Source organism: Pristiophorus japonicus, unplaced genomic scaffold (assembly GCF_044704955.1).
Source record: "Pristiophorus japonicus isolate sPriJap1 unplaced genomic scaffold, sPriJap1.hap1 HAP1_SCAFFOLD_46, whole genome shotgun sequence".
NCBI lineage: Eukaryota > Metazoa > Chordata > Chondrichthyes > Pristiophoridae > Pristiophorus > Pristiophorus japonicus.
In genome coordinates, this window is record NW_027254363.1 from 2,608,789 (window position 1) to 2,633,673 (window position 24,885).

The window sequence follows — 24,885 nt, forward strand, 5'->3', positions numbered from 1 at the left end:
CATCATCATTCTACACATCATTCTGCACATCGTTCGACACATCGTTCCACACATCGTTTTACACATCACTCCACACATCATTCGGCATTCTAGACATCGTTTTCAATGATCCTCATTCTACACATCATTCTACAGATCATTCTACACATCATTCTACACATAATTCTACACATCATTCTCCACATCATTCCAGACATCATTCTACACACCATCATTCTACACATCATTCTACACATCATAAGTCTGCATATCATTCTACACATCATTCGAAACATCATTCTGCTTCATAATTCTGCACATCACTCGACACATCATTCTACACATCATTATTCTACACATCATTCTACACATCATTGTGCACATCATTCTACACATCATTCTACAATCATGCTACATATCATTCCACACATCATTCTACACATCATGATTCTACACATCATTCTACACATCGTTCTACACATCATTCTACACATCATTCTACAAATCATTCGACACATCATTCCACACATCATCACATCATGCTACACATCATCTTTCAACAATTCATTCTACACATCATTCTACACATCATTCTACACATCATATTACACATCATTCTACACATAATACTACACATCATTCTGCACATAGTTCTGCACTTTCTTCTACACATCATTCTACACATTATTCTTCATTCCATTTATCATTCCACACAACATCATTTTACATATCATTCTGCACATCATTCTGCACATCATTCTACACACCATTCGAAACTTCATTCTACAATAATTCTACAAATCATTACCCACATCAGTCTACACATCATTCTACACATCATTCCACACATCATCATTCTCAACATTATTCTACAGATCATTCTTTTCTTCATTATACACACCATTCTACACATCATTCTACACATCATCATTCTACACTTCATTCTACACATCATTCTACACATCATTCCACACATCATCATTCTAAACATAATTCTACAGATTATTCTACACATCATTCTGGACATCATTCTATACATCATCATTCTACACATCATTCTACACATCATTCTACACATCATTCTACACATCATTCTACACATCATTCTGCATTCTACACATCGATTTCAATAATCATCATTCTACACATCATTCGAAACATAATTCTACAATCATTCTACATATTATTCCACACATCATTCTACACATCATCGTTCTACACATCATTCTACACATCATTCTACACATCATTCTACACATCATTCTATAAATCATTCGACACATCATTCTACACATCATCACATCATGCTACACATCATCATTCACCACTTCATTCTACACATCATTCTACACATCATTTGAGATATCATCATTCTACACGTCATTCTACACATCATATTACACATCATTCCACACATTATACTGCACAGCATTCTTCACATTGTTCTGCACATCGTTCTACACATCATTCTGCATTCCACACATCATTCCACACATCATCATTCTACACTTCATACCACACATCATTCTACACATCGGTCAACACATCATCATTCGACACAACATTCTGCACATCATTCTGCACATCACTCTACACATCATTCTGCACATCATTCTACACATCATCATTACACACATCATTCTACACACCATACGACACATCATTCTTCAATCATTCTACAAATCATTCCACACGTCATTCTACACATCATTCTACACATTATTCTGCATTCTACACATTATTCCACACATCATCATTATAAACATAATTCTACAGATCATTCTGCACATCATTTTGGACATCATTTTACACAACATTCTACACATTATTCCAGACATCATTCTACACATCATTCTACACATAGTTCTACACAACATTCTACACATCATTCTGCATTCCAGACATCGTTTTCAAAATCATCATTCTACACATCTTTCTACACATCGTTCTACACATCATTATACACATCATTCTGCATTCTACACATCATTCCACACATCATCATTCTAAACATAATTCTACAGATCATTCTAAACATCATTCTACACATAATTCTACACATCATTCTCCACATCATTCCAGACATCATTCGACACATCATCATTCTACACATCATTCTACACATCATCATTCTGCACATCATTCTTCATACATTCTAAACATCATTCTGCATCATAACTCTACACATCATTATACACATCATATTACACATCGTTCTACACATCATTCTACACATCATTCTGCACTCTACACATCGTTTTCAATAATCATCATTCTACACATCATTCTACCTATCATTCTGCACATCATTCTACACCTCATTCTCCACATCATTCTACACATCATTATTCTGCACATCATTTTGCATATTATTATGCACATGATTCTAAACATCATTCTACAATCATTCTACATATCATTCCACACATCATTCTACACATCATCATTCTACACATCATTGTACACATCATTCTACACATCATTCTACACATAATTCTACAAATCATTCTACATATCATTCTACACATCATGCTACACATCATCTTTCACCACTTCATTCTACACATCGTTCTACACATCATTCTCGACATCATCATTCTACACATCATTCTACACATCATATTATACATCATACTACACATTATACTACAGATCATTCTTCACATTGTTTTGCACTTCGTTCTACACATCATTCTACACATCATTCTGCATTCCACACATCATTCCACACATCATCATTCTACACATCATTCCACACATCATTCTACACATCGGTCAATATATCAACATTCGGCACATCATTCTGCACATCATTCTGCACAACTTTCTACACATCATTCTACACATCATTCTATACATCATCATTCTACATATCATTCGACACACCATTCGACACATCATTCGACAATCATTCTTCAAATCATTCCACACATCATTCTACACATCATTCTACACATTATTCTGCATTCTACACATCATGCCACACATCATCATTCTAAACATAATTCTACAGATCATTCTGCACATCATTTTGGACATCATTCTACACATCATTCTATACATCATCATTCTACATATCATTCGACACACCATTCGACACATCATTCGACAATCATTCTTCAAATCATTCCACACATCATTCTACACATCATTCTACACATTATTCTGCATTCTATACATCATGCCACACATCATCATTCTAAACATAATTCTACAGATCATTCTGCACATCATTTTGGACATCATTTTACACAACATTCTACACATCATTCCAGACATCATTCTACACATCATTCCACACATCGTTCTACACAACATTCTACACATCATTCTGCATTCCAGACATCGTTTTCAATAATCATCATGCTATACATTTTTCTACACATCGTTCTACACATCATTCTGCAAATCATTCTGCATTCTACACATCATTCCACACATCATCATTCTAAACATAATTCTACAGATCATTCTACACCTCATTCTACACATAATTCTGCACATCATTCTCCACATCATTCCAGACATCATTCTACACATCATCATTCTACACATCATTCTACCCATCATCATTCTGCACATCATTCTACATAGATTCTAAACATCATTCTGCATCATAATTCTACACATCATTCTACACATCATATTACACATCGTTCTACACATCATTCTACACAACATTTTGCATTCCAGACATCGGTTTCAATAATCTTCATTCTACACATCTTTCTACACATCGTTCTACACATCATTCTACACATCATTCTGCATTCTACACATCGTTTTTTATAATCATCATTCTACACATCATTCTACACATCATTCTACACATCATATTACACATCATAATACACATTATACTGCACATCATTCTTCACATTGTTCTGCACTTCGTTCGACACATCATTCTACACATCATTCTGCATTCTGCATTCCACACATCATTCCACACATCATCATTCTACACATCATTCTACACATCATTCTGCATTCTGCATTCCACACATCATTCCACACATCATCATTCTAAACATCATTCCACACATCATTCTACACATCGGTCAATATATCAACATTCGGCACATCATTCTACACATCATTCTGCACAACTTTCTACACATCATTCTACACATCATTCTATACATCATCATTCTACACATCATTCTACACACCATTCGACACATCATTTGACAATCATTCTTCAAATCATTCCACAAATCATTCTACACATCATTCTACACATTATTCTGCATTCTACACATCATGCCACACATCATCATTCCAAACATAATTCTACAGATCATTCTCCACATCATTTTGGACATCATTTTACACAACATTCTACACATCATTCCAGACATCATTCTACACATCATTCTACACGTCGTTCTACACAACATTCTACACATCATTCTGCATTCTAGACATCGTTTTCAATAATCATCATGCTATACATCTTTCTACACATCGTTCTACACATCATTCTGCAAATCATTCTGCTTTCTACACATCATTCCACACATCATCATTCTAAACATAATTCTACAGATCATTCTACACCTCATTCTACACATAATTCTACACATCATTCTCCACATCATTCCAGACATCATTCTACACATCATCATTCTACACATCATTCTACACATCATCATTCTGCACATCATTCTACATAGATTCTAAACATCATTCTGCATCATAATTCTACACATCATTCTACACATCATATTACACATCGTTCTACACATCATTCTACACATCATTCTGCATTCCAGACATCGTTTTCAATAATCTTCATTCTACACATCTTTCTACACATCGTTCTACACATCATTCTACACATCATTCTGCATTCTACACATCGTTTTTTATAATCATCATTCTACACCTCATTCTACATATCATTCTACACATCATTCTACACCTCATTCTCCACATCATTCTCCACATCATTCTACAAATCATTCTACATATCATTCCACACATCATTCGACACATCATCATTCTACACATCATTCTACACATCATTCTACAAATCATTCTACATATCATTCTACACATCATGTACACACCATCATTCACCACTTCATTCTACACATCATTCTACACATCATTCTCGACATCATCACTCTACACAACATTCTACACATCATATTACACATCATACTACACATTAAACTGCTCATCATTCTTCACATTGTTCTGCACTTCGTTCTACACATCATTCTACACATCATTCTGCATTCTGCATTCCACACATCATTCCACACATCATCATTCTACACATCATTCTACGCATCATTCTGCATTCTACAAATCATTCCACACATCATCATTCTAAACATAATTCTACAGATCATTCTGCACATCATTCTGGACATCATTCTACACAACATTCTACACATCATTCCAGACATCATTCTACACATCATCATTCTACACAACATTCTACACAACATTCTACACATCATTCCAGACAATATTCTACACATCATCATTCTACACAACAATCTACACATCATTCTAAACATCATTATACACATCGGTCTACACATCATCATTCTGCACATCATTCTACACACTATTCGACACATCGTTCTACACTTCGTTGTATACATCATTCGACACATCATTCAGCATTCCACACATCATTCCACACATCATCATTCTACACATCATTCTACACATCGGTCTACACTTCATCATTCCACACATCATTCTACACACCATTCGTCACATCATTCTACAATCATTCTACAAATGATTCTACACATCATTCTCCACATCATTCTACGCTCCATTCTACACGTCATTCTAAACATCATTCTTCTCATTATTCTACACGTTTTTCCGCACGTCGTTCTACACATCATTCTGCACATATTCTACACATAATCATTCTACACATCATTCTACACATCATTGTGCACGTCATTCTACAATCATTCTACATATCATTCCACACATCATTCTACATATCGTCATTCTACACATCATTCTACACATCATTGTACACATCATTCTACAAATCATCATTCTACACATCATTATACACATCATATTACACATCATTCTACAGATTGTTCTGCACTTCATTCTACACATGTTTCTACACATCATTCTGCATTCCACACATCATTCCACACATCATTATTCTACACATCGGACGACACATCATCATTCTAAACCTAATTCTACAGATCATTCTACACATCATTCTGGACATCTTTCTGCACAACATTCTACACATCATTCCAGACATCATTCTACACATCATCATTCTACACATCATTCTGCACAACATCATTCTACACATCATTCTGTTCATCATCATTATACACATTATTCTACACATCATTCTACACTACATTCTACACATCATTCTACTCATCATTCGACACAACGTTCTACACATGATTCTGCACATCATTCTTCAATTCATCATTCTACACATCTGTCTGCACATCATTCTACACAGCATTCTACACATCGTTCTATACATCATTCTTCACATTATTCTGCATTCTACACATCGTTTTCAACAACATCATTCTGAACATCATTCTGCATCATCATTCTGCACATCATTCTGCACATCATTCTACACATCATTCTGCACATCATTCTACACATCATGCTACACATAATCATTCACCACTTCATTCTACACATCATTCTAAACATCATTCTCGACATCATCATTCTACACATCACTCGACACGTCATTCTACACATCATCATTCACCACTTAATTCTACACATCATTCTACACATCATTCTACACATCATCATTCACCACATCATTCTACACATTATTCTACACGTCATTCTCGACATCATCATTCTTCTCATCATTCTACACATCATTCTGCACATCATGCTACACATCATCATTCTACACATCATTCTACACATCATTCCGCACCTCATTAGGCGAGGCATCAAATACAGTAGCAGGGAGGTTCTTCTTACATTGTATAATACTCTCGTTAGGCCACAGCTGGAATACTGCTTGCAGTTCTGGGTGCCATGTTATAGGAAACACGTGATTGCAATAGAGAGGGCGCAGATGCCGTCTTAAATTGAGAATCGTAACTATGAGTCCAGATTGGATAGCCTGGGTGTGCTCTAATTGGAACAGAGGAGGTTGCTAGGAGACTTCACTGCAGTCTACGACATTTTGCGGAGTCTGGAAAAAGTGGATAGCAACGGTCAATTTCCATTTGTGGAGGGGTCAATGACGAGCGGTTTAAGGTGGTTGCTGGAAGGTTCAGAGGAGATTTGAAGCGGTGCTTCTTCACGCAGAGGGTTTTGCATTACTGGACCGAAATGCCTGGAAAAGGAGATGGATGCAAAAACCATCACCACATTTAAAATGGACATGGTTGGAACTTAAAATGGTGTAACATGCAGGATTACGTAACTAGTGCTCTCAAGTGGGAATAGAATACATAACCTGTTGTTGGCTGACGCATATACGATGGTAAGTATGGCAGCGAATCGAATACGTCCATGCTGATCTCCTGTACTAGTTTCGATCGCCTGGATGGATCGGAGACGAATTTTCCCAGATTGTTTTTCCTCAGTTCGCCTGGGTTTTTATTTGTTTCCTGCGCCTCCAAAGAGATTAAATGGTTCGGGCTCGGTTGAAGTGTAGAATATTTCGATGGAATGGATGTCGCAGTTTATCTGGCACACAGGATGGACTGGCTGCTCTTTACCTTTCGGCCATGGTTTATTCTTCAAACGTTAAGATGTAACCTTCAGGGATGCTTACCGTGAGCCGTGTGGCCTTTTTCGGCTGGTGTGGACAAGATGGGACGAAATGGCCTAATTCTGCGCCGAGGTTCTCTATGTTTCTTTGTATCTATAAGATTCGATGAAATAATCTAATTATTTTGCCCGGGACGCTTAATATAGCGTTTACTTTAAGAATTATCAATAATTCATCGTGGAATCAATAAATGAAATGGAAATAAATACAACTGGAAATTAACTGATGTTTGATCAATGGGAGGTAAAATGATAGAACTACCTTTAACCCTGCAGACAAAAGCGCCGCACCAGGTAACTGGACAAAAAGGATCAGAATCTCTCAGGAAACCTTCGTGTCCCGGCGTCAGTCAGAATTTGTAGCAGTGTAATTCACTTCTGTGCCCCTGGATTAGGTGCTTGGATATCGCGCTGGATTCCCACTTGATTCGAATATCCATTATATTTAGAAGAGAAATGAATGAAACACCTAAATGCAAAACCTTTTTCCTCGGTATGCAATGATTACTGGCAATTGTATTTAAAATGTACGGATATAACATGACAATGCTAAGATAGTGAATACGTATGCACTGTCGTTACAAATATAAAAGGTCTGAGAGAAGTGTATAAAATATTTAGTTTTATGCATTTTTGATGAAATACTCCAATTGTCGCTTATTGAATGGAAGATATTCCAAATAAAAGTGCAAAACATAAGCACCAAAATAAAATAAGTAGTTATCTTTGACCAGGTTATGCCTGACAAAATGCATGTATTAGTATCGAGACCAGGCGAGTTATCCCTCAGGCAAAGTCACAGCGAATGATTTAGTAAAGTATATTAAAAAAATGGAAGAGATTTGTCCATGTACTTTCTCACTTGTTGCATTTCACTTGTGCACACAAAATTAGACGAGAAAATATGAATAGACATTCATATTCTCAAAACTTCGGTGAAATTAGCTCGGATTATTTATCCTGAAATATAGCAGGAGGCGATAGATAAATGTGCCAGACAGACATGGCATCCACGTGGAAATTCATGACAAAGATTTGGAATAAGGCAAGAGAGTTCTGTCTGAATGACATTTTGTCAGAATGTAAATTATCCTTGTGATCCTATTCTGACCATAAGAAGGTGTGCCACGAATGCAGAACTGCACAGGTTTGCAAAGGAGAAACTGACTGGAACTGAAAGATTACTGGACTTTTAAGACTTTAATATTGATCTGCCAGGATTTGTTCCAGTGACTTTATTTCAGTAACCATACCGAGCATTAGGTGGCATTGTGTGTGTCAGTATCTATAACGAGAATTAGGTGCCATTGTGTGTCCATAACCACACCAAGCATTAGGTGCGATGTGGCATTAACCATACCGACCATTAGGTGACTGTGTGTGTGCTAGTAACCATACCGAGCATTAGGTGACTGTGTATGGGACAGTAACCATACCGTGCATTAGGCGACTGTGTGTCAGCAACTATAACGTGCATTATATGAGAATGTGTCAGCAACCATACCGAACTTTAGGTAACTGTGTGTCGTTAAACATACCAACCATTAATTAACTGTGTGTGTTAGTAACCATACTGGACATTAGGTGACTGTGTGTAATTAACCATACTGAGCATTAGATGACAGTGGGTGTTAGTAACGATACCGAGCATTAGGTTACGGTGTTTCATTAACCATACCGAATATATGTGACATTGTGTGTCAATAAAGATACTGGACATTTGGTGACAGTGTGTGTCATTAACCATACCGAAAATAGGTGACAGTGTTAAGTTAGGAACAATACCGGACATTAGTGAGACTGTCTGACAGTAACCTTACTTTCAATTAGGTGACTGTTTGTGTCAGTAACCATACAGAGCATTAGATGAAAACAGCAGCAAAATATTGTGGATTTTGGAAATGTGAAATGGATCAGGAAAATGATGGTAATGCCCAGCAGGTCAGGCAGCACCCATGGAGAGAGTAACACAGATACGTTTCAGGTCTATGACCTTTCGCCATCGGGTGAAAGGTCTAGTAAACCAAGACAACATTCATTTCACCTGTTACAAATGTTCCAGAGAGAGAGAGATGACTGAAATCCGTTTAATAACATTTCTCGTGCAATTTCTTTGCCTGAGATGAATTTAGAAAATTAGAAGCTTGGTAAAACGTTTCACATTCAGAATTAATAGCGAACGGCAGTGTGCATAGGATAGCGAAGGGCGAGGAGAGAAACACATTTAAGCAATATATACAGAATTAATCGATGGATAGAGATTACCAGGGACTTCCACAGCTGTGTGAAATGGGACTAACTGGAGGGGTTTGACCATGGTAGTATTTGATGAGAGAATCATTGAAATTTACAGTGCAGATGGATGCCATTTGGCCCAACGTGTCCGCTGACAAAGAGGTACCCAATCGAATCCCACTTTCCAGTTCTTGGTCCATTGCCACAAGGTTACATCATTTAAATTGCACATCCAAATACTTTTTAAATGTGGTGAGAGTTTCTGCATCTACCACCCTTTCAGGCAGTGAGTTCTAGACCCCTATCACACTCTGTGCGAATAAACATTTCTCCTCAAATCCCCTCAAATACTCCTAAGACTGAAGTTAAATCTTATATATGGAAATATTAAAACCAAGAGATTGTTGGATCAGGTACAAATGTTGATCATTGATCATGGCAGTGATTGTGGAAAGGTACTTGGTGCGAGTTATGATGTGGAGAGCAGAGTTTTGTATGACTTCTCGAATAGATGAGTCCAGATGTAAGAAGGAAATTGATGAGTGTTTATGCAGCACAAGGCCTGATATGGTGCAGAGAGCAGACGAAATTGTGGAGCAGGTATTTGGCAGGATTGTTAATTCAGAGGATGTGAGGTCGGAACTCAGCTCCGGACCAAAGAAAAGGCAGAGGTTGCGAGCTGTTAAATTCAGCCTCAGATATTGGTCACTGAGCAGGAATAGATCGATAGATAGAAACCTGAGTTTGAGATAAGGTCCAAAGACTTAACTGGCAAACACAGTAATACAGTGAAACGTGATTTACACATCTAATTGCTGGATTTAGAAACTTATGACGGACACCAAATTCAATGGAGATGAGAGAGTAAATTACAAGATTAGATATACAGTTAGCCATGGTTTGCCGAGTTAATAGCTGGATAGAGAGACTTACACGGAATACCAAAAAGCAAGCAGTGGATTGTAAATGTACTTAAAAGCGCGAAGTGCCACTTCTATCCGTGTGTGTAATGGAATTCTATTTTAATGTTCATAATGCATGTCAAACTCCCAGATGCATCTCCTGTCCATTGCTGTTACATTCCAATTTAATGTTGTCAGATTCCAATCAATTGATGTAATATTCCAATTTAGCTGAATGAAGATTCTGACTGCCTCTCTGTGGAGCAGTGTTCTGATCCCTCTTCGTGCCGTAGGTGAAACTCCAACTGTTACTGTGCGATAATGCTTTGAAAGGAATTCCTTATTAATAGAAGATGGAAACCACGCACAGATACATTAGGATACATGGAGAATGCCATTAATTGCAGTCACTGAATAAACAGCGTCAGTTAACTCGTGTAGACTGACATTAATTACAGTCGCTGAACAAACAGCTTCACTTAACCCATGTCAATCCAACACAATTTGTACTACAGTAATGGAGCATATTTCCCCGGCCCACCATAATGGTTATGTTACTGGACTAGTAACTTCGAGCCCCGGAATAATGTTCCAGAGCCATGAGTTCAAACTCGACCATGGCAGCACATTCAATTAAATAAAACTGAAATTAAAAGATAGAAATGGGAGGGGGCAACGCGGACTGATGAAATAAACTATTGCAGTTGTGAGGAGCGATGATATGTTCGAGGGACAATCAAATGTGGCCATATGAGTCGAATTGAAAAATTCAAAAGGGCGATCACACTTCTGGGCGTGCAATAAAGGCCCCCAAACAGTGGGAGTGGGATATAGGAGCAAGTAATATCGGCAAATTGTTGTGAAGTGCAAAAACAATTGGGTAATAATAGTAGGGTATTTTACTACCCAAATACTGATTTGCACAAATATAGTGTGAAAGGTATCGAAGTTGTGTAATTCTTTAAATGCATTCAAGAGAACTTTTTTAGTCAGTATGTAACAAGCACAACACGAGAGGGGGCGGTTTTGGATTTTGTTTCGGGAAATGAATCTGGGCAGGTTGAAGGGGTATTAGTGGGAGAGCGCTTGGGTGCCAGTGACCATAATTCAGACAGATTTAAGTTTGTTATGGAAAAAGTCAAGGATAGGCCTGAATAAATGTCCCAAATTGTGGAAAATATATTTTTGCTAAGTTAAGGGGTGATTTGGCCACAGAGGACTGGAAACGGCTATTTCTGGGTTAATCAATATCGGAACATTGGGAGGCATTGAAGGAGAGATCCGGAATGCTCTGGCCAATCATGTGCCCTTAATGAAAAAGGGTAGGACAAAAATGCCCTCCCAAATTGCATCACCTCAAAGTTCTCTGAAATAAATTCCATTTGTCACTGCTCTGCCCAGCTTAACAGTAGATTCATATCCTACTGCAGCCGATGACTTTCCTCTTCATCATCAACTACACAGACAATTTTAGAATCGTCTGCCAACTTCGTGATCATACTCCGTTTATTCAAATATAAATCGTTGGTAGATACCACAAAAAGCAAGGGACCCAGTACTGACCCCTATGGGACGCCACTGAAAACATCTTTCCAGTCACAAGTACATTCATCAACGATTACACTTTGCTTCCTACCTCCAAGCCAATGTTGGATTCAACTTATGGCCTGTTTACCATGCGGGTCTTTATCTAAAGCTTAGCTAAAATCCATATACACGACATTGTACGCACTGCACTCATAGACCCTCTTAGTTACGTCCTCAATAAATTCAATTAGGTTTGTCAAGCACGATCCTCCCTTATTAATCCTTGCCTATCCAAATGCATATTTATCCTGTTTTTCTCGATTTTTTCCAATACTATTCCCGCAACTGAGTTTAGGCGGACAGGCCTGTAATTGCTCTGCATATCCCTTTTTTCCTTCTTAAACAAGGGTATTACGTAAGCATTCCTCCAATCCTCCAGCACCATGCGCATATCCAAAGAGGACTAGAAAATCATGGACAAGGCCTCTGCTAATCCCTTTTTTACTTGGCTCAACACCCTGTGATGCATTTCATCGGAGACTGGGATCTTTCTACTTTCGAAGCTGCTAAACGTTTTAACACTTCCTCTCTCACCATATTTATTTCATGCAGAATATCACAATCCTCTTCAATGGCACTATCTGCATTAACTCTTCCCTTTGTGAAAAGAGTGGCAAGATATTCGTTAAGAATCTTATCAACATATTCCACCTGCGCACAACATTACCCTCATGATCTCTAATGGGCCCTATGCTTTCCTTAGTTACCTCTTATTCATAATATAGTTATAGAAGATGTTAGAGTGTTCCTTACGTTTAATGGCCAAGAAACTTTCGTGCTCACTCTTACCTTTCCTAATATCCTTTTTAAATTTGACTCTTAGTTTTCTATATTTCTCTAAACATTCTAAAGTATTAAGCTGTTAAAATATCACATAAGCCTCCTTTTTTGCATAAACCTCGCCTGTAAGTTTCTAGACATCCAGGGGCTCCAGAATTATTTTTCCAGTCTTTTTATTTAAGGGCACATGTTTGGCTTCTAACTTCCGGATCTCGTTCTTGAATGCCTCACACTGTTCCGACTCCGAATTCCCCACAATTAGCTGCTTCCAGTCCACTATGGCCAAATCACTCCTTAAGTTAGCAAAATTAACTTTTCTCCAATTCAGAAATTTTATTGCAGGCCTATTCGTAACCTTATCCATAACCAACTAGAATCTCACTGAATTATGGTCACAGTCACCCAAATACTCCCCCAATAATACCCCTTCAAACTCTCTAGCTTCTTTCCTCAAAACTAAATTCAAGACCACCCGCTCTCGTGTTGGATTTGCTGCATACTGACTAAAATAGTTCTCCTGAATGAATTTCAATAAAATGGCAACCTTTATACCCTTCACATTAAATGTGTCACAATCAATATTCGGATAGTTAAAATGCCCTAACGTAATTACCGTATGATTTTTAGTCTTCAGCAATGTGTCAACATATTTGCTCCTTCTATCTCCCTCCCACTTTCTGGAGGAGTATAATTAACTCCATTTTTTTTAACTTCGACCCTTATGGCCTAAGTTGATGTATCATCCATCCTCACTGCTCTAAGTGCTTATTTAATATGTAAAGCATCACCGCCCCCTTTTAAACCCCTCTCGATCTTGTATAAAAATCCTGTAGCCAGAGATATTGATCTGCCAAACCTGCTCATTTTTCAGCCAGGTTTCTATAATGGCTATAATGTCATACTCCCAAGTGTCTACCTGTGCTCTTAGCTCATCCGCATTATTCACATAACTCCTTGCATTAAAATATATACCATTCAGTATAGGAAGACCTCATTGCTTGCTGCATATGAAGCCCTGTTTCCGCTGTCTTACAGATTCGCTTTCTAGATTCTTGCTATCCAACTTCTGCTTTACTTACCTCCCTTTTGTATTCGTTCTCAGGTTCCCATTCCCCTGCCAAGCGAGTTAAAACTCTCCCCAACAGCAGTAGCAAAACTCCCCGCGAGGACATTGGTCCCGGCGCTGTTGAGATGCAACATTTCTGATTTGTTCATTTCCCACCTCGCCAATAAGCGGTCCCAATGCCTCAAGATATTAAAGCCCTCCTTCCTACACCAAATTTCAATCCACGTGCTCATTGACTCTCTCCTTCATTCTTGTACTCTATGGCACGTGACACCGGTTTTAATCCGGAGATTACAACCTTTGATATTCTACCCTTTAATTTTTTTCCTAGCTCCAGAAATTCTCCTTTTATGGCCTCATCACTCATCCTATATGGACCATGTCCTCTTGCTGCTTTACCCCCCCACCTCCGCCCCCCCCCCCCCCGCGGGGTGACCTGCATCCGCTCTGTGACAAGATTGACCCTGGCACTAGGGAGGAACTGAAACACTGGGGAGTCATGTCCACATCCGCAGAATCGCCTGTGTGTTCCTCTAAATGTACAATCCCCTATGACTAGGGCACGTTTATTCCTCGGCCCTTCCCGCTCTGCTACTGGGCCATCCTTGGTGCCTTGGAATTGGCTCTGGCTGCATTCCCCAGAGGAACCATCGTCCTTACTAATATTCAGAATTGAAAATTGGGTTGAGATCGAGATGGACTCACGGGCGGTCTCCTGCACTACCTACCTAGCAAACGTTTTACGTCTGCTGGTCACACACGTCCCCTCCACCTGCACGCATTTAAGCTGCGGAGTTAGCACCTCTGGAAACGTGCTATCCAGATAGTTCTCTGCCTTGCGGATGCACTTTTTGACTCCACCCGCTGCTGCAGCTCAGAAACACCGAGCTGGAGCAATGGAAGCTGGAGACAATTCCTGCGTACATGGTTGTCGAATATATTACCAACTATCCCATGAACCTTTATTTTGTTCCATAACATATTGTGGCACCTAGTCGAAATATTTCAGAAAATCCAAATCCACTGGTTCCACTCTTATCAATTCTGATAGCTACAACCTCAAAATACTCTAACAGATTTGACATATCTGATTTTCCTTTCATAAATCCGTGTCGATTCTGCCCAATCCTATTATTACTTTCTAAGTGCCCTTTTACCATTTCTTAATAATAGAATCAAACATTTTCACTATGGCTAATGTCAAGCTAACTGGCCTGTAATTCCCCGTTTTCTCTCTCCCTCATTTCCTAAACAGCAAGATTATATTTACAACCTTGTAATCTGCAAGAAATACTTTACGATATATTGAAGTTTGCAAGATGGAAACCAATGCAACCCGTATCTCCATAGCCAACTGTAACAAAACCATTGCATGTCGGCCATCAGGGCCTGAGAATGTCTCGGCTTTCAGTCCCGATAATATCTCCACTACTATTTTTTTTCTAATTATTATATACTTTAGTTGCTCATTCTTGCTAGCCCATTGATTCTCCACTATTATTGTGACCTTTTTTTGCGTCTTCCGTGAAGGCAGATATACACATCTTGTATAATTTCGGTATAATTTCCTTATTCCACATTTTAATTACTCCTGTCTCAGCCTGTATGGCAACCACATTTACTTTCACTAATCTTTCGCTTAATGCATACCTACAGAATATTTTACTGAATTTGGTCACGGTCATGAACTGTGATGTCTGTGAAGATTTTGATAACGGTGGTGCTTTGGTCGTTTATATACTGTCTTTTCCACTGGAATCACCTTGTGACCCGAGCACCGTCTTCTCCTCTATTAACCTCATTTATGTTTTGTACCTCAGCCAGGAGCGCGGCCCCATGCAACACTACCGAGCTAAAAGCTGCGGTTGCGGGGCCGGAGAGGGTGGAGAATCATTCATCTGGTGCTGAGGAGCCCCGATTCTCGCCCCGGCAGCTGCTGGGTGCCGTTTCCAACGATGAGAATGCAGATTTCGTGGAGCCTGCATCGCCAAGCTCCACGATATCAAGTGCACCTGCGGACATTCCCTCATATAGTACTGGGCCCAGTCACCTTGTCGCAGGGAAGCCGAGGTGTCTCCAGTACGGCACTGACAATGCGGAGATTTGTTCGATGCAGCATTTCTGCTCCACGAGCAGCTGATCTGAGCGGCGACATGGAACACTTGTTCCGCAAGAGTTTTGACATAGGTCAGTAGATCCAATTGTCAATGGGGGCACATCCCAAAAAATGCCCAGCATGTCTTCCAGCTTCTGCTATTATGTGCCATGGATGGTGGTGTCCCTGGAGGTGATAGCCACGAACACTGGTGGCAGAGTCCTCCCAGCGGTCTCGAGGCGCGACACTGGACTCCAATGTGCCGCAAGACGATTGCCAACGTCACATGAGAGCCACCAGGGCTGTAAAATTCGTGACCAGTAGAACATGTTGGACGTTATCATAAGCTTTGCTAAAGTCCTGTACACTACATCGTATGCACTACCCTCATCGAACCTCTAGGTTACCTCCTTAAAGATTCAATCAAGTTAGTCAAGCATGAGCTATTTTTAACAAATCCGTGCTGAGTGCCCCTAATTAATCCTTGCCTTCCAAATGTAAATGTATACAATAATTTTCCCATCACTGAGATTAGGCTGACAGGCCTGTAATTATTTGGCCTATCTCTTTCTCCATTCTTAAACAACGGTAGCACCATAGCAGTCCTCCAGTCCTCCGGCACCATGCACAAATCCAAAGAGCATGGGAAAGTAATGGTGAAGGACTCTGTTATTTCCTCTTTTACTTCGCTCAACAGACTGGGATGCAATTCATCCTGTCTGGGGAATTATCTACCATCAAAGCTGCTAAACCCCTTAATACCTCCTCTCTCATTATGTTTACTTCATCCAGAATTTCACACTCCTAGTTGACAGCAGTATCTGCACTTTCATTTCCCTTTCTGAAAACAGACGCAACGAATTGATAAAGAACCATGCCAACATTTTCCGCCTTCACACATAGATTACACTCATGGTCTGTATTAGGCACGACCCTTTTTTTAGTTATCCTCTTGTTATTAAAATATTTATAGAACGTCTTTGCGGATTCCTTAATTTTATTGCCAAAAAATGTTCATGTTGATAAAGATTTGCAAGATTTCAACCCAAATTCTATTACACTGATGCTCTTGCTCTCAGCCTGGTACATGTTTTCGCTGTTTACTTCCCTTCCTCACAGTGAGCGTAGTAACGATTGTGATCCTGTTTCGGAGAAAGTGCGGTCTCTCTAAATGTGTCACTCGCTACCTTGTGGCCATGGCAGCGGCTGATCTACTGGTCATTATCTTCGACCTGATAGTGAGGCACATTCCGATTATTTATCGGCTACATTTCTATTTCCTGTTGTCTCTCCCCATGTGTAATATCCACGCTGTCCTGGTTTATGCAGCCACAAACTGTTCTGTCTGGTTCACTGTCACTTTCACCTTTGAACGATTTGTGGCGATTTTTTGCCAGAAGCTGAAGACTAAATATTGCAGCGGGAAAACGGCGGCTGTGGTTCTCGGAACAGTGACTGTGATGAGCTGCTTAATAGATATTTTCTGGTATTTTATGCTGTCAGATGCATATCAGCTATTTAATAAATCCTGGTTTTGTAGTATACAAAACAGAATAATTAATTCAACAGTCTGGGGAACAATTGAGTTTCTGCTTAACATCCTCATCCCGTATGTCCCATTTGTGGTCATAGTGCTGCTCAATGCTCTCACCGTCAGACATGTTTTAGTGACAAGCAGAGCCCGCAGGAGATTCCGGTGTCCCAGCAATGGGGAGAGTCCCACAGACCCAGAGATGGAGAGCCGCAGGAAATCCATCATTTTATTGCTTCTTATCTCGGTGAATTTCATCCTGTTATGGTCGGTACATATGATGCATTCTCTGTGGGGCTCATTGCCCTGGTTCGATGCTTGGCTGGTATATCTAACGTTTTATGTGAGGGAATTCTGATTCATGCTGCTGCTGCTGAGCTGCTGCACAAACACGGTAATTTATTGCGTGACACAGACTAAGTTCAGAGAGCAGTTGAAGAATGTGGGGAAATATCCCCTCACATTGATTGTGTAATTCATTAAACGACGAAAAGCAGCGGAAACTCTGCAGTCTCCGACTCCCTGCGTCCTGAGATTGTGATCGATTCTTTCTCACTGCGTGGAACAAGTGATCTGGCTGAATATTAACACGTTCACTCACACACTGAGAACACTGGGCATCCTGTGAGGGCCAATAATCGGGGTCAACATTAACATGCTCACTCGCACACTGTCCACATTGCGCTCCGCGTGAGGATTCAGTGAACTGGGCGAATATTAACACAGTCATTCACAGCATGTCTGCCCTCGGCTCCGGGTGATGGGCCAGTTATCTTGGTGAACCTACTCACACACTCACAGAGTACCTAAACTGGGCTCCCTGTGCGGGGTACGACTCTCTCTCAAGCTCCTCTGGAAAGGCCTCTCGGCCCTACACAAACATGGATGGCCGTAACGTGCTTCATGAGTCAGTGCGACCCCTATTCGCATGAATACAGGCAGCATCTCCATTATACTCTTTATGGCCTTTGCAATAGGGTATAGTCATTTCTATTTATCATGTCCATTAATTAAAAATTATAACACTTTATAATGCTTTAAAATCATTCGAAAATCATAGAATCAGTGTTATAAAATTGTTAGAGCATAAGAACATAAGGACATAAGAATTAGAAACAGGAGTAGGCCATCTAGCCCCCCGAGCCTGCTCTGCCGTTAATAAGATCATGGCTGATCTGGCCGTGGACTCAGCTCCACTTACCCGCCCGCATGCCATAACCCTTAATTCCCTTATTGGTTAAATCCACCTGTGATTTGAATTCATTCATTGAGCTAGCCTCAACCCCTTCCCCGGGCAGAGAATTCCACAGATTCACAAACCTGTGGGAGAAGAGGTTCCTTCTCAACTCCGTTTTAAATTGGCTCCCCCGTATTTTGAGGCTGTGCACCTTGTTCTAGTCTCCCCGACCAGTGGAATCAACCTCTCTGCCTTTATCTTGTCTATGCCTTTCATTATTTTAAATGTTTACATAAGATCACCCTTCATCCTTCGGAACTCCAACGAGTAAAAATCTAATCAATCTATCATCATAAGGTAACCCCCTCATGTCCGGATTCAGCCGAGAGAATTGTCTCTGTACCCCCTCCAAAGCTAGTATATCCTTCCTTAAGAAAGGTGACCAAAACTGCACGTTGTACTCCAGGTGCGGCCTCACCAATACCCAGTATAGTTACAGCAGGACCTCTCTGCTATTTTACTCCAACCCTCTAGCAATGAAGGCCAACATTCCATTCGCCTTCCTGATTACCTGCTGCACCTGCAAAATACCTTTTTGGGATTCATGCACAAGGACCTGCAGATCCCTCAGCACCGTAGCATGTTGTAATTTCTCCCCATTCAAATAATATTGCCTTTTACTGTTTTTTTTTCCAAGGTGGATGACCTCACATTTTCCGATATTGTATTCCATCTGCCAAACATTAGACCATTCGCTTAACCAATCTAAATCTCTTTGCCGCCACTCTGTGTCCTCTACACAACCCGCTTTCCCACTAACCATTGTATCATCTGCAAATTGTGTTGCACTACACTCCGTACGCTTTTCCAGATCTTCTATGTATATTGTAAACAATTGTGGTCCCAGCACCGATCCCCGTGGCACACCATTACCTACCGATTTCGAACCAGAAAAGGACCCATTTATCCCGACTCTCTGCTTTCGGTTAGCTAGCCAATTCTCTATCCATGCTAATACATCTCCTCTCACTCCACGTAATTTTATCTTCTGCAGTAATCTTCTGTGTGGCACCTTATCGAATGCCTTTTGGAAATCTAAATACAACACATCCATCGGCACACCTCTATCCACCATGCACGTTATATCCTCAAAGAATTCCAGTAAATTAGTTAAAATGATTTCCCCTTCATGAATCCATGTTGCGTCTGCTTGATTGCACTATTCCTATCGAGATGTCCCGCTATTTCTTCCTTCATGATAGCTTGAAGCATTTTCCCCACTACAGATGTTAAACTAACCGGCCTATAGTTACCTGTCTTTTGACTGCCCCCTTTTTAAACAGAGGCGTTACATTAGCTGCTTTCCAATCTGCTGGTACTTCCCCAGATTCCAGAGAATTTTGGCAGAATATAATGAATGCATCTGCTATAACTTCCGCCATCTCTTTTAATCCCTGGGCTGCATTTCATCAGGACCAGCGGACGTGTCTGCCTTGAGTCCTATTAGCCTGTCCAGCACTACCCGCCTAGTGATAGTGATTGTCTCAAGGTTCTCTCTTCCCACATTCCCGTGACCAGCAATTTTTGGCATAGTTTTTGTATCTTCCACTGTGAAAACCGAAGCAAAATAATTGTTGAAGGTCTCAGCCATTTCCACATTTCCCATTATTAAAGCCCCCTTCTCATCTTCTAAGGGACCAACATTTACTTTAGTCACTCTCTTCCGTTTTATATATCGATAAAAGTTTTTACTATCTATTTATATGTTTTGAGCAAGTTTACTTTCGTAATCTATCTTTCCTTTCTTTATTGCTTTCTTCGTCATTCCTTGCTGTCGTTTAAAATGTTCCAATTCTTCTAGTTTCCCACTCACCTTGACCACCTTATACACATTGGTTTTTAATTTGATACTCTCCTTTATTTCCTTGGTTATCAGCATGGACGAGGCCCGTTCGGCCCATCACGCCCATGCCGAATCGCAGCCTGTCCGACAGCACCTCGCTCTTTCTCTGTAGCCCTGCAATATCTTTCTTTCATCTAGAAAGGTGCGGGTTAAACATGGACAGTCAACATGGATGTGTTAAGGATAGGTCGCGTCTGACTGATATTTTGAGTTTTTGAGGATGTAACATGAATTCTGGATGAGGGCTATGCATTTGCTGTAGTGTATATGGAATTTAGCAAGGTGTCACATAGCAGATTGTTCACGAAAGTAAACGCCCTTCTAGCGTAAAGTGGGAAGTCGGATCCAAAATATGCTCAGTGGCTGGAAGCAAATGGTAATGGTTGATGGGTGTTTTTTGACTGAAAGGCTGTTTCGAGCGGGGTTCCGCAGTGATCCGTACTAGGTCCCTTTCTTTTTGTCTTAAAGATTTTTGAGTTGAATGTACATTAATAAGAAGTTTGCACATTATTCTATAATCGGCTGTGTGGTTGGTAATAAATAAGGAAGCTGTGGATTGCAGGAAGATATCAACGAACTGGTCAGGTGGGCAGAACAGATGCCAATTGAATTCAATCCGGAGAATTGTGAGGTAATGCATTGAGGAGGGCTAACACGGCAAGTGAATACGCGTCAAAAGATGAGGTACTGAAAAGTGTAGAGCAACAAAAGGGCCTTGGCGTGCTTGCCCACAGGTCCTGGAAGGTCGTATGTCACGAAGATGTGACGGTAAAAAGTAATTTGTTATAATTACCTTTGTTAGCCACGGCATAGACTATAAGTGCAGCGAGGTTATGTTTGAACTATATAAAACACCATTTAGGCCACAACTAGAGTATTGCGTGAAGTTCTTCTCTCCATATTACAGGAAAGTTGAGATTGCATTCGAGAGGGTAGAGAGGAAGATGTATAAGAGAGATGCTTGGATTGGACAATTGTGGCCATGAGGGAAGTATGGATAGGTTGCGTTTGGTTACATTAGTACAGAGGAGGCTGAGGAGCGTCGTTATTGAGGCGTATGAAATTATGCCCCCGAAAGTTTGTCACCATCCTCTGCCTGCTCCACGAAGGCATGGAAGTCGGGATTCTGATCAATGGACCAATCACAGACCCAACCCACGTCGAGATCGGGGTCAAGCAGTGCTGCGTCATCGCGCCAACACTCTTCTCGATCTTACTCGCTGAAATGATCCACCTCACACTCAACAAGTTCACCACATGAGTGGAAATTAAATGTAGAACCAGGTATGAACTGTTCAACGTTCGACATCGACAGGCCAAAATCAAGACCATCCCAATCTCTGTCCACAATCTTAAATATCCGAATGACACGTGAGTCTGTGCACATTCTGAGACTGAAGGGTCTACAACCAAGCAGCATCGATTCATGTAACTGCAGTGAGGTTTAGAGGAGATATGAGAGGAAATGTCTCCACCCAGATGATGGTGGGGTTATGGGGCTAATTGCCTGAAAGGCTGATAGAGGCAGAATCAGTCATCACATTAAACGAGTTATTGGATGTGCTTTTGGAGTGCTGTAAGTTACAGGGCTACGCACCATGAGCTTTAAAGTGGGATTAGTCTGGACAGCTTTTAGTCGGCGGCGCGGACACAACTGCCTCCTTTTGTGCTGTAAATTTCTGTTTTTCTATGATTATCAAACTTACTTTTGAGTCTGCCTCCACCATCCTTTCTGACAGTGCATTCCACATCCTAACCACTCGCAGCATAAAACTTTGGTTCTTTTGCCAATAACGTTAAAATTGCGCTCTCTGCTGCTCGATCATTCCGTAATTTTTCTCTATCTACTCTGTCTGAATCCCTCGTGAATTTGCAGATTTCTGTCAAATCTGCTCTCAATCTTCGCTGCTCCAAGGCGAGCCAAGCCAGCTTGTCCAGACTATCAACCTAACTGAAGTCCCTCATTCCTGGATTTATTCTCGCAAAATCTTCGCTGCACCATTTCTATGGTCGTCACATCTTTCCTAAAGTGCGATGTCCAGAAATGTACACAGTACTCGATTTGGGGCAGAACCAGTGTTGTACACAGGTTCATCATAATTTCAAATGTTTGCATCATATACCTCTATTTCTGACGTCCACGATCCCATAAACATTTTCAACCGCTTTTCCAACCTGCCTTGTGAACTCACATCCAAGTCAATAATATATATCAAGAAAAGCAACGGTCCTTGAACCGACCCCTGCGGAACACCACTGCACAGCTTGCTCCAAACGGAAAAACAACCGTTCACCAGGACGCTCTGTTACCTGTCACTTAGCCAATTTATTATCCAGGATGCAACTGTCACTTTTAACTCATGGGCTTCAAACTGGCTGGCAAGACTATTTTGTGGCACGTTGTCAAAATATACTTTGGAATTCACTGTACTGATCAAGAAAGTTCTTCTGATCACTTTCAGAAATTCGGCCGCTTCTCTGCCTTTTACACTATTACAATTCCATTCCATATTTGTATCGTGAAGTTAAACGTTTTTACTTCCCTATGGTTCTTGCTGCTCTCTGTATGGCTCTGTTGAATTGCTCCTCCGTATCTTTCCCACTCTTTGGTAGTCTATATAATAAGCCTTGTAGTTTAATTGCAACTCTATTATTTATCAACTCTTGTCATTGACCCCTTCAGGATATCTTCCCTCTCCAGTACTGTAACATTCTCTTTAATCAATAGTGCCACACCATATCCTATCTTTAGTTCCCTATTTTTCCGGGAATTTAACCAGATATTCGTAATATCAATCCTGTCCTTTGCTCCAGCTCTCAGTTATTGCCACAATATCATATTCCCATGTCTCAATTTGTGCCTGCAGCTCAATTACCTTGTTTACTACACTTCGTGCTTTCACATACATACACTGTAACCGCCTCTTAGACCATGCTTGTATTCTTTTTTAGACTCTCCCAAACTAATACCGTACTATTTTAGAGCTATCTGCCACTCCCATTACTATGAGAATTTTCACCCTTTCTAATGTTACATGCTGGTGCCCACCCCACATCCATATTAGTTAATTCCCTCCCAAACAGCACCAGCAAACCTCCCTGCGAGGATACTTCTCCCTGGTCTGATGAAGTGCAACCTGTCCTGCTTGTTCAGGTCCCACCTCCCAAGAATATATCCCAATTCCTCAGAAATCTAAAGCCCTCCCCCCTGCACCATCCTTCCTGGCACGCATTTATCTGCTCTATCCTTTTATTTCTGTACTCACTCGAGCATGACGCCGGAAGTAAACCAGAGATTACTATCTTTGAGGTCCTGCTCTTTAATCTCTCTCTGAGCTCCCTAAATCTACCGATGTCTTTGGCACTGATATGAACTAGGGGCTCTGACTTTACACTCTCTCCTCTCAGAATGTCTTGCAGCCGCTCTATACCATCCTTAATCCTGGCATCTATTCGGCAAAGTACCATCCTGGAATCACGTTTGTGCTCGCAGAAACGCCTGTCTTCTCCCCTGATTATAGAATCCCCTGCCATTTTAGCTCTTCCACTCTTCTTCCTCCCCCCTATGCAGCTGAGCCACCAGCGCTGTCGTGCACATGAATCTGGTTTCACTGCGCAGGGAAACTATAGCCTCACCAGTACTCAGAACAGAATACTGGTTGGAGAGCGAGATGCACTCAGTGGATTTTTATAATACCTGCCTCGTCCTCTTTGTCTCGCTGGCGGCCACCCATTCCCTCTCTCTCTGAACCCTCTTCAGATGTGGGGTGATCACTTCAATAAACATGTTATCCACGTAGCACTCAGCCTCAAAAAGGCACAACAGTGGCGCTAGCTGCTGCTCAATCTCCGGAGCT